General features: G+C 43.2%; 1 protein-coding gene and 1 long non-coding RNA gene across 3 annotated transcripts in view; one reads left to right on the forward strand and one right to left on the reverse strand.

Moving 5' to 3' along the window:
* Positions 1-12,044, reverse strand: part of LOC116938747 (uncharacterized) — a 45,173-nt gene that overhangs the window by 22,450 nt on the left and 10,679 nt on the right. The gene's annotated exons all lie outside the window — the stretch shown is intronic.
* Positions 1-12,044, forward strand: part of LOC142907091 (uncharacterized) — a 33,762-nt gene that overhangs the window by 1,483 nt on the left and 20,235 nt on the right. The window lies entirely within an intron of this gene.

Raw genomic sequence — 12,044 nt, forward strand, 5'->3', positions numbered from 1 at the left:
TTCTTTCGGTAAAGTCACGTAGGTAGAAAATCTATCTACGTGACAAAAAATATTATCTTTCGAGAGTCGAGCGTATGCGTGTCTTATGGGCACAACGGTGGTGAGGTGTTAACGACCTCGCCAGGTATACAGAAGGTCGTGGGTTCGATGCCAACCCCGACGCCTGTTTTTTTGAAGTTTGCGTGTCTCTCTCCCCGTGGTCGGGTGGATTTTGCTTCGGGTCCTCCGGTTTTTACCTCCACATTTACAAAGATGGATTTGATAAACCACTTCGCTTTGAGCTATAATTTGTGGCCAGGTCGCTTCTGAAAAAGAGCTATATAGCTTTGGGCCTTACGTGGTTAAAAATCTGAAAAATAGTTTAGTTTTATAATTTATTCATCATGATTAGCATTTCCTCCACTAATCTGTGTGCACATGTAGGTCTCAACGCTAATCTCAACACGACTGCATTTCAATTCCTAGCCACGCACGTAAGAGGGTGGGGGGGGGGGGTTAGTTTTGTTATTTTATGCATTCAGTGTGAAACACGAGGAGGCCACCCTGGCGGAGTGACCCGGGTAATTAAAGACAAATATAAGTGGTGGCGGTATTGTCTCCCCATTGCCATCGTAGGTCAAACCAGCAATGCCAGACGTTCCCTTCTAAGCATTTTCTCACCTGGTATAGAGACCCCCGCGACTTTCATCTTTGCTCACGATATACAAATGAATAATTATAACTCCCGTTTCAGTTACCCTCCAACCTTTTAATAATTCCGTGGAAACCGTATCATTTCATTTATCACTCAATGTATGTTCATTTAAAAAAAACGGAAATTGTAAAATGATCATTAGCTTTGAAAAAGTGGTTTTCCAAAATATTTGGTTATAAATAAAAATACAATAATTATGCACGTTCATAAACAGCCAAAGCAAGAGGTGTGATATTAACGAGTATAGCATCTTCAAAATTTGCATTATATAACCATTTAGTCGCGCATCATTTAGCTACCGTGGACTGCTGTGACTTGTGCGACTGCTGTGAAGTTTTTGGCATTCAGCACAATTGTAAGGCGTCCTATAATAAATCACATTAAATGCACGGCATTTTACTACCCAGGGCCTTCCCCTTAGAGAGAGAAAAATGTTCGTTCTGTCAATGTTCTGCCCTGACTTAACGAAGACTGATCACCCCACCGATTGATTGGGTGCAATACGCGTGCGCTTGCAAACACTCTGGACCTTAATTGCCCTGCACGTTCGTTGCCTTTTCTGGGCTCGTCCTTGCATACATACATACACACACAAAGGCAGTCCAACCCAACTTAACAGTCCAACCCAACTTAACATACTTTTTCTAGAGTCATTACCGACATGTTTATTTATTTAATTATTACAGGGACAAATGCATGAATGGACGCATGAACGTGTCCTCGTTTAGATTGTACATTGGCGTGCTAGCTGCTGGGTGTGCTGACAGTAACAATAAAAATACGCGCCGTCTGCTTCACGCCGTTGGACATTAAAGAGCCATTGACATCATTCGCAAGTCTAAGCCGGCGTTGATCCAAACTTGCCATACATGCATAGTGATAAAATACGTACCCGCTCATTATTCCCTTGGAAAATATATCCCAATCATTCCACCTTGCTGTGAAAACTTGGCTGGTCCATCCTGAAAAGGGTAACGAGACCCCGTGAGGATATCCTGAGTAAACCGGCGTCATGGTCCAAATTTATCTTTAAAAAAACTACACGTAAATTGTTCAGTTGGAATATATATAGCAATCATTGCACCCTATCCCTCCCCCCCTGCAAAAAAAAACTTGGCAGGGCCCTCCTGAAAAGTAGTCAAGAGACTCGGGTGAGGCTATCCTGGTTAAAGAAGCGTAAGAGGAAATAAAAGTGCGTAATTTGCGCAATTGCGTGCGCGGTGCGGTGCCAGGCCACCCGCACGCACCACGAATTCCTCCCCCGGGCCGCTCGGGAGCCGTGGACCGGACGCGCCGGAGCTGCCGAGCCGCTGGCAGCGGCACCGCCGCGGCGCCTCTCCCGTGTCCGGCCCCGCCAGCCAGAGCCGCGGCGGACGGGAATCTGACACCTCCATCTGCGCGCGCCACGACGCGGCCGTGCTTAGCACGCAGTGGCTTTTGACCCCCCCCCCCACATCCCATCCACAACCATCCCATCCATAACCCCCCCCAACCACACCCCCCCATCTACACCCCCCTCATCCACCCCCCCCCCCATCCACAACCCCCCATCCACAACCCCCCCCATCCACAACCCCCCCTCCCCATCCACACCCCCCCCCATCCACAACCCCCCCCATCCACACCCCTCCCCCCCCATCCACACCCCTCCCCCCCCATCCACACCCCCCCATCCACAACCCCCATCCACACCTCCCCATCCCCCCCTCCCCATCCACCACCCCCCCCATCCACCCCCCATCCACACCCCCCCCCCCATCCACAACCCCACTCAATCGCCCTTCCCTTAAATCGGGAACCGCGAATCAATACGCTGTACTGTAAAGTGAACGCCAGTGCTTAAACCTTGATACTTCGTCGTATTAACGGCAGTATTTGCAGGTTTGCGTTGTCCCTGTGCCCCTTGCTTAAACTTCTCATTGAGCATTTTACGGAAGGAGAGAAGTATTTAGACATTCCATCGAAAGTGTGACTGGCCACTCACGGTCTAAATTAAACAGGATATTGTTTCCAAAGTCATTGCTTCGTTCTCGCGTTTTGTATTACCCCGCACAGCTTCCGTTCTTGCATGATCATATTTGCAAGTTAACTTAACACACTCCACGATCTCACTCGAGCTCTCTCTGCGGTCGCAGTAATCGAGGGTCTCATGCGCAAGAGCTCATATCGTCCACTCTGGTGTTGCTTTAGGGGCGAATAGAAGTCTCCATCATTAGGTGGATTCCTCCCTGCTTGGGCGTGCATATGATTGGCCTGGCATTCCCAAACTCGGCACGACAAGCCACGCTCCGTTTTTTCACGTTTTCACCAATGCACTCCATATTTAAATATGCAGTCCTTCCACGCTGCACGCGCCCGATCATTGTTAAACACGTTCCAAGTGACGTGCTAAAACAATGAACGCTGTCTGCATCACGTGTTCCACGTGCAACACGTGTGCGCTCACCGAGACCTCAAGCGGCACTGTAATCGGCTCCCTATTAACGCGATGATAATTATTGATGAGTGCGGCACGTGTAACGTGTTCGACAATCGTCGGGCGAATGCATCGTGAAATGAATTGATTTGGATGGTCGTGCCGACAAGAGTTTGGGAAAGCTTGTGATTGGAGAAGACTTGTGATTGGCGAAGCCATCAACGTGAATAATCATTTCACTGCTTCGTTGCACTATTTCCGAAATGAAATGTAATGCACTATATATCCCAATTTAAATACAAATTACAATCCTTTACCAAGAAATGTGTCGACTCTCTCAGTACTATTTAATGAGGGTCTTTTGATGTGGTACCAATGTCTCATGTTATATTCGTATGGGAGACAATTGCATTGACAGAAGAAAAACAAATATGATAACACTCCAATACTACACAGTAAGGTCAGACACTTCTTGCTGGAATTATAATTTATTTATCTCTTGATTGCTTGGCTGTTCACTAACGATTGCAAATTAAAAGAGATTCAATAGGCTACACGCAACTTGAAAACAAAAATTCCCCGCACACCAATGTCACTGCCGTGCAACGCGCATGGGTGGTGGAGAAGAGGATGTGGGTGATGGTGAGTCATGGGATGTGGAAAAGGCTGGAAGGAAAACGTGGGGGTGGGGCGATGGAGGAGTGTAGAAGCTGGGAGGATTTTGAGATGGTTGTGAGAGATTCGATTAAACTATGTATACTGTACACCAAAAGGTAATTCTGCCTGTTGCTGAAGACACAAAAGCCTCTATTTTTATAGCACCACACAATCATCTTTTATAATTGGCTTAATTGTATCCATGCACAGTTAATCGCATGCATTGTTTGAATACGGCATTCATTAAAACCATTCCAATAGGGTTTTAGATGCACTTTATGTTTCTCCTTCCACCTCCAACACTTTTATTATAGAGGCAGATTCTCTAAAGTGATTTATTGTCATTGGGCAACCCTTCCCAGAATCACGTTTTACAGTTGCATGGGACGATGTGATGCAAATAGCTTGACGGACTTAAACTACGAAACACTTCTCACAGGGCCACTAGACAGTGCGATGAGAAGCACTGTGTGGATTGAGTGCATAAACAGCAAAATACTCCATGCGAAAACTACTATAGACTATTCTATGCTTTGTATCCAAACACTTGAGATTATTGAACGGAGAGGAATACATTGTATGTGGCGTGGCATTCCAGGAAATGACTTCTCTCGACAGATTAAACAGCAGTGCAGGCAGGTAGGTTCAGTTTTTTTCAGTTCAGTTGATTTATTTTGGTATAGCCCTGTGAGCCATTCGGCTCTTGAATCGGGTGCAACCACAACTAACAAAAAAACAAAAACACGAACAAGAAAAACATCTTAAAATGACTATGTGACTGTGCAAACAGAATATCCATGAAAAAACAGCAAAATATTCCTGAAAAAAGCACCGTACACCAACGCTGTGTGCAAAAAATCCCAGTGGGATGCAAGTCAAACAACAACAACAACCACAAGAAAACTTAGATTAAGGCCATCAGTCTAACTCCGTACTACAATAAAACAAGCATGTCCAAACCAAAAGACGTTTTCCAAATAACCAATAAAATAAAGCCATAATTGCAACGTAACAGTGATCACAGGGACTGTGACCGAATTTTTACAATAAACTACATAAATAACATGTAACACCAAATCCTAGAGCCATAGCTGGCTGCATGAGTTTCTCCACAACAACAGAAGCATCAGTCGCAGTATCACATGTTTCAATGCACCTTTAAGATCAGCACGCTAAATCAAAATACGGATAATACTTTGCAGCGTCATCCGGAGCGAAACATTATTTTATTTTACGCCAATGAATAGCAGTGGCAGCTAGGGGTGTACAACTCCTCTAGAGCAGTTTTGAGAGAAGATCTCATTGGTAGCGATTCAAGTTGCAGTTTATTGGCAATAGCATTCCAGACTCTGGGGGCATCAATAGCAAAGGCCCTTCCTCCAGTTTTTGTACGGCAATAGGGAATGTGAAGCTGGTAAATGAGCGAAGACCTGAGGTCAAATTTGTTCTTTGAAACAGAGAGGAGATCCAGCAGGTAGTCTGCGGATTTTTTTGTAAGTACATCGTGAATAAATAAGATCTGGTGCACAAGCCATCGAACATTAAGAGATGTTAAGTTTGACCCAATGTAGAGATCACAGTGGTGAGTCCTATATGGGCAGTTCAATGTAAATCTTAAGGCCGAGTGATAGATGGAATCAAGCTCCTTCAGTACAGTACTTGGGGCTGATTTATACACGATGTCACAGTAGTCAAGTAGAGGCAGTATGGTAGCTTTTATCAATTCCAAACGGAACATTGGGGGGAAGCAGTGCTTGTGTCGGTACAGAAAACCAATTTTTATTTTTGTCTTTTTACCAATATAACCAATGTGATCCTCAAAATTCAGTTTTGAATCCAGGATGACCCCAATATACTTATAGATCTTGATTTGCTCTATTTGATAATTATTTAAGGAATGTAATTGGGGAAAAATAACTTCCTGCTTTAGTCCTGGTGAGAAGCATAGCACCTTGGTTTTGGAGGTATTCAGGACTAGTTTAAGAGCAACTAGCTGATGTTGTAGTTTGTTGAAATCACCCTGTAGCTTAGCAATCACGTCATCCGGAGAGCGGCCAGCAGTAATCAGTATCGTGTCATCTGCAAAAAGATTTACCCTGGAATGATCCAGGTCAGTGCCCAAGTCATTTACATAGATACAGCAGGTTTTCGAAAACGCCAATTGGCGCGACCCACCACGCTCAGTATTTCGACATTTGCCAATTTACTCTCCAAACACAAAGAAAGACCTTCCACGTTGCACGCGCCCGATGATTGTTAAACACGTCCCACGTGACGTGCTCAGCAATGAACACAGCGTTAATAGAGCAGATTAAAACGAAGCTTTGCGATGATACTATATCTGTGTGCGTACATATATGTGTGTATATATGTGTGTGTATATATATCCTGGGTTTAACCAGGCTGGATTGTGTTAGGAGTTCACAAATCCTTAAAAGATCTGGAAACAGTCCCATCAGTGAGCTCCTGCGGCAGGCAAGGCTGCGTTGGCTGGGTCATGTAGCCCGCATTGCATGCCCAAACAGCTTCTGTTTGGCCGCATAGAGGGGGGCTAAACGGGCACGACACGGGCTAGAGAAGAGATGGACTGATGCGGTTACGGGAGGATGTGGAGCTGAGTGGACTTGCCGACGGCTGGTACCAGCGGTGTCAAAATCGGCCTCTGTGGAGGAGGCTCGTGAAGGACGCTGCTGCTGGGCAGTCGCCCTCCAGCAACAACGGAGAGCAGATGAGCGACGCTCACAACAACGAGCGAAGCGTCGGGTAGATAAAATGCGGCAAGTTGGCACAGGTGTACAGCTGGTGCATCTACCGATTATCTCAGTCAGTCAAGCCATGGCACCTGCTGGGTCTGTCCCGTGACCTCCTGTCAGCAGCGTGCCTTAGTCATTTTACGTGGCCTCAAAGTGCACCTAGCCTGGCACAGACGCCGTGGTGACGGCGAATGGTATACACACACCCACACGCACGTGTGGGGAGTGGTAGTATGACGGTTAGCGCGCTGTGCTACGAACCTTCGTGCTCCGAGTTCTATTCCCCCTCACGGCCCACACCGTTGACTGTCTCTGTTGACTCGGCCTCGAATGAGTACCTGGTGCGGTGTGTAAACATCGCCACTAGGGAGACAAAGGCGTGTGTCGTGGTGCTGGCCTCTTGTGAAGTGCCGGCCTTCATAGGTGCTTACTAAAAGCACTTGCCTCAACAATCAGTTGAGGCTATAGGGGGAGCTTTGTCTTTGTTATATATACGTGTTCCACGTTCGTAAAAACATGACGCTGAAATACAAAAAAAATCTAAACATTGTTTTGTTTAAATATTTCAATGCAAGTATTTTTACGGCATGCATTCTCATATTATGCAAGATATAACTGATGCAATTTGTTTTCCACATTCTGGAAATTAACTGTTTGTTATACTGCATTCACATTAATGAGAATGCACTCATCCATTGGCATAAGATATGTTGTAATGTTGAAAATCTTATACAACTCACAACACAACAATGTTTACAAGATTGATTACATTTATTTAGATTTTGAACTGATATCCTGTTTTCCGATAATTAATTTGGATGTTCCATTTGCCATATATTTATATATATATTTGTTCTGGCAGCCTTTCGATTTTATCATTTGCCCTCGTGTTTGTGGATACGGAGCTCTCAACGATCTGTTACTGTGTTAACTGTCTTTCCGACCAAACATTGACTCGAATATGATGGTTCTCAGTGGAACTCTCACCACGCAAATAATTGCACGTTCAGACGCAGCTGCAAAATGTGGAGGTCAAATTTTACAACTACTTTCTATTTGCCATAGTCTCAAAGAGCTCTTTTTATCAGACGTCTATGCTTTAATGATTTGCCCTGCTGAACTCTTATGTCATAGCATATGAAAATATACTTGTCATAGTATATCATTATCTGTATGCATTTGCAATTTGTAGAAGAAGAAAAAATACATCTCCACTTGGGTTATCCCTAGTCTACATTATGTGTTTTTTTCTTTCAGGTAAACCTATATATAGTGTGAATTGAAGCAAACATCTTTATAATTTACATCAGTACGATGTGTACTGGTTGTAAGGGTGAATGCCCTCCTAAACGTACAAACAACCCGCCACAATTGAAGCCAGAATTTGTGATTGACGCATTCATTCGTTTAAATAAAAACGACAACAAGCTTGCATTATTCATTGACCTAAACTAGGCCACGTGCCCAAAAACTCACGACCGGGCCACTTGAGGCTCCAACCCCACAGCGCTGCTGACGGCCACGCTCGTGAATGGTTTCCACATGCACCGACCCACATTTTACATTTTACTCAAAAGAAGCCAGTCTTTTACCAAAATAAAACACACACACACACACACACCTTCAAACTCCTGGTTGCTTTTATGAATACACCACTTTTCTTCAAGGAACACATTCAATAACCACAAGAAAGTGGCCTTGTTTGAATGTATTGGGGGTGCTGAAAAGTAGTTTGATTACTTTGATGTATGTAACTGCTATTGCAAAACAGGAGCCATCAGACAGAACCATTAAACAAGCTGTACACTGTTGTTTGAAATATACACCCCTCCCTCATTGCCCTGCCTGGCGAACATCACTTTGCACTGACATGGCCCTCCCTTTAAAAAAATACTTCCAGCATGAGTTGTTGTTTTGATGTAGGCTGTATTAAAATACGAAGTGGAGTGTTGGCGCAGTGGTTAGCGTAACGTGTTATGATCTCTGCGACCTGTGTTGGATTCCGGGCCACGGCTACCATCAGTGGCGAGTGATATCGGAACTCTTTCTTGGAACCCCTTTCACCAACCCGCACTGACCAGCATGGTGAAGTATGGGCAAACAACCTCCATTACCAACACGGCGTGGAGAGAACTTCAACAAGGAGTGGATTGGCAAATGGCTGTACACTGTATTGAAATAGGTCATGAACAACTTTTAGTTAAATACTGTCGTCTGTATTGTACTATACATATATTAAATAATTATCATCGCAGCGCTCAGCCAGATAGGTTGAAAGCACCTGTCTCCTCCAGAAATAAATAGAATGATTTATGTGGAATGGTACAAGCAGAGTTCAGTATGTTATCCTATAACGTGTGTTTTCATAACGCGAATTGAATATAACGCGATGAATGTATTAGGGATTTTTTTTTAAATATATAACGCGGATGCGAATTGAATATAACGCGACCGAGTGAACAGAACTACGTCGTGCGAGTAGAAATAAGCATTTGTAGCATCACACAAGGCGAGATGCTGCTGGATGCTTGTAGATGCTATCCACGCGCCGTAGTCTTTGTTCAGCCTGCATACGCATCTCACGTGTTAGTGCGGACTTTTATTTATTACAACGCGATTTTCCCGTAACTCAGTGTTCTTCAAGAACGCAACTACCGCGTTTCAGTTTCATTCATTAGGTGTAGCCCTGTGAGCCATGACGTTATTGACTCGGGTGCAACCGCAGGAAACAAAACATGAGCAAAGAACATCTTAAAGCGACGACGCGCAACAGCAACATCCAGGAAAAAACAGTAAAATCTTCCAGCAAAAAAGCACCGTATCTCAACGCTCTGTGCAAACATCTTCCAATGGGATGCAACTCGAACAATAACAACCATGAGACACACTTGACTTTACCGAAAGAACCAAAGAGTAATCCCTGCAGTCACGAAAGCTTCAAATCAGTTTAAACCACATTTACGGGGAAGATTTCCACACAACTTACACTTTAATTGTAATTTTGCAATCTTTGGAAGAACGTAATCAACCAGGCTATGCGTTAACTGTTGTGTTAACCGACTCTCTGTGTTGCATTGCATTACACTTCCTAATTTGACGAAGTTTGTTTTCTAAAACTTCCTGTTTCTCTCTCTAAATGTTGCCAAGTTTGTTTGTCTATAGGTCAATTTTCTCTCCTCCGGCAGCTACGGGGAGGATTTCCACACAACTCTCTCATTGACATGCTAATTTCTCTACCCCCCTCTCTCTCTGCCCCCCTCTCTCTATTTAATGCCTCGACACAGAGGCGTTGTTTCTCTGTGTGTCTATTTGTGTGTCTCTCTCTACCTGTGTGTCTGTCTATGTGTCTCGTGTCTGTGTTTTGTCTCTTTCTCTCAAATTTAGCAATCTTTGGAAGAACGTAATCAACCAGGTGGGGTGCGACTGTTGTGTTAGCCGACTCTCTGTGTTGTATTGCATTATATTTGTAATTCATTCTTACCTGATGACGGTTGCTTGTGTTGCAATCGAAACGTCGTATTCTATTATTTAATTTATTTTCTTTCTACGTGACTTTACCCAAAGAACCAAAGGGTAACCATAAGACAATGAGATAAAGTTATCAGGCTAACTTATAGATGAAGCGTTATAGAAGAACAGACTGTATATATAAAAAAAAACTTGTATACAGAGGCAACCTGTAATGGTAAGCAAATGTAGGAATTGTACACCTAATGTAGTACTCACAATTATAGCTTCTACTTGCTTATCCAAGGAAACAAGATGCATATACATTTGTATCATTCAATGTACCTAAAAGTCCACTGCTATATTATAGCTGTGTCGACAGTATGTGCGTGCGCTGATATGTCATAGGGTTAAAATAAAAATGTATAGCTGAGGACATGCAAGAGTTGTCACATATTACTGGGATCGATGACGAGGGAGAGAATGCGCAATGGATTCATCATTGAGATGATTAAGGCAAAACACAATTAAGGACGCGGCCAGATGGCCCAGAAGTCAGAGCTTTGATCTGGCACCGCTGACATCTTCGGTCCAAATCCAGGCAGCCACCTGTGATTAAACGGGGTTCTCAAGTGGAGTGAGATCATGGTCTCAGCGCAGTCACGAATGACTAAGCAAATGTCTAAATCACATCAAATTTGATTCTTGCGTGTAGTTTGACTGAATTTCAGCTCCGAGACGGATACAAATATATAAATATCGTGTTAACCTTCATGTGATGTACATAACTGTATGTGGCCGGATGAGTGGGAAAGTGTTGTTGCCTACTATGTGGACCAGAGGTCAGTTTAAAGGATCTCAGCTCTGCGATATGTCTGCTTTTTTGGTTGTTCTCTCACTCACACGGAGGGTTGCATTGCTCTGTGACACTTATGTGAATATGATGGTGTTTATGATTTATGTTAGTCACATTCATTAAAGGTTAAATATGGCTACAGTTAAATTATATTCAGTATTATTATTCAACCTTACAAGGTGACACGTGTGCTGGTCATAGTGAAACAAGTCTGTTTTTCCTCCCAAATTATATTTCATTTTTGCCCAATCAGTCTCAGTGTGATCAGACAAACCCGTTCAGAGCTCTCAGAAAGCAACGCGTCACCTTGTGTCGGAGAGCAGCCGACAGACGATGACATCACGGAGCTACATAACTTGATAAGTTCCTTCAACATATGGATACTACGAGCTGGCTGTCGACATGACGACAATAAAACTCTTATCAACACTAGGTGGGGCACCTTGCCCGACTAAGCGTGTTTGTCGGATGGTAATCAAACTAAAACGTGCAGTCCATGGAGGTGGATTATGCTGAATTAATTAAATACGTAAGATTCATGAATTATTTTTCATGAAAGCCTCTTTAAACTAAAGTCGGATTTATCCTGGACACAGATTTTCGTGTGTAGCGACATGATGAGATGTATTTGTTTTATGTATTATACGTGCTTTCTTATAAGTGAAAAAAATATAATGACGTGGTATGCGTGTGTTTTTTTTTGTCTACAGTCATGGGCAATTTACTACACTTGAGAAGCCGGTTTAACGCTGGCTTGTAGCTTGCATTCAAACCCAACGTGGCAGTAGTGCCGGCTCAGTGCTTTGAATTAATGTAGCTCCATGCACCACCTGGCCACCTCTTAAATGCAAGTTTCTCATTTCACCAATACATAATAGATTGTGTAAAGAAATGAAGAGAAAAGGGGAGTTAAACATTTATATAATATGCAGTTAAATGTACCATGGAAAGAAAATAGATTAACTAATTTGCAAAAGAGCAATTGCCCTTACTCCTATAGATTTTTTTTCATAAGCTGATCCCGCTAAGTGAATTAACCACAGTATTCCAGTGGAGTATGTCAGGAAGCAATTTTCATCACACATATAGCTAAATTAACACCATCAATTAAAAAAAATTCGAAATTTTATTTAAATGTGAAAATAATAAATTCAATGAAAGTGATTTTTTTAATGTTATAGTCAGTTTTGTTTCCAGAGAAATCTAAATGAGGGCGATGAT

The sequence above is a fragment of the Petromyzon marinus genome, chromosome 4, assembly GCF_048934315.1.
Source record: "Petromyzon marinus isolate PM22_M1 ecotype Great Lakes invasive population chromosome 4, UKy_Petmar_22M1.pri1.0, whole genome shotgun sequence".
Classification (NCBI taxonomy): domain Eukaryota; kingdom Metazoa; phylum Chordata; class Hyperoartia; order Petromyzontiformes; family Petromyzontidae; genus Petromyzon; species Petromyzon marinus.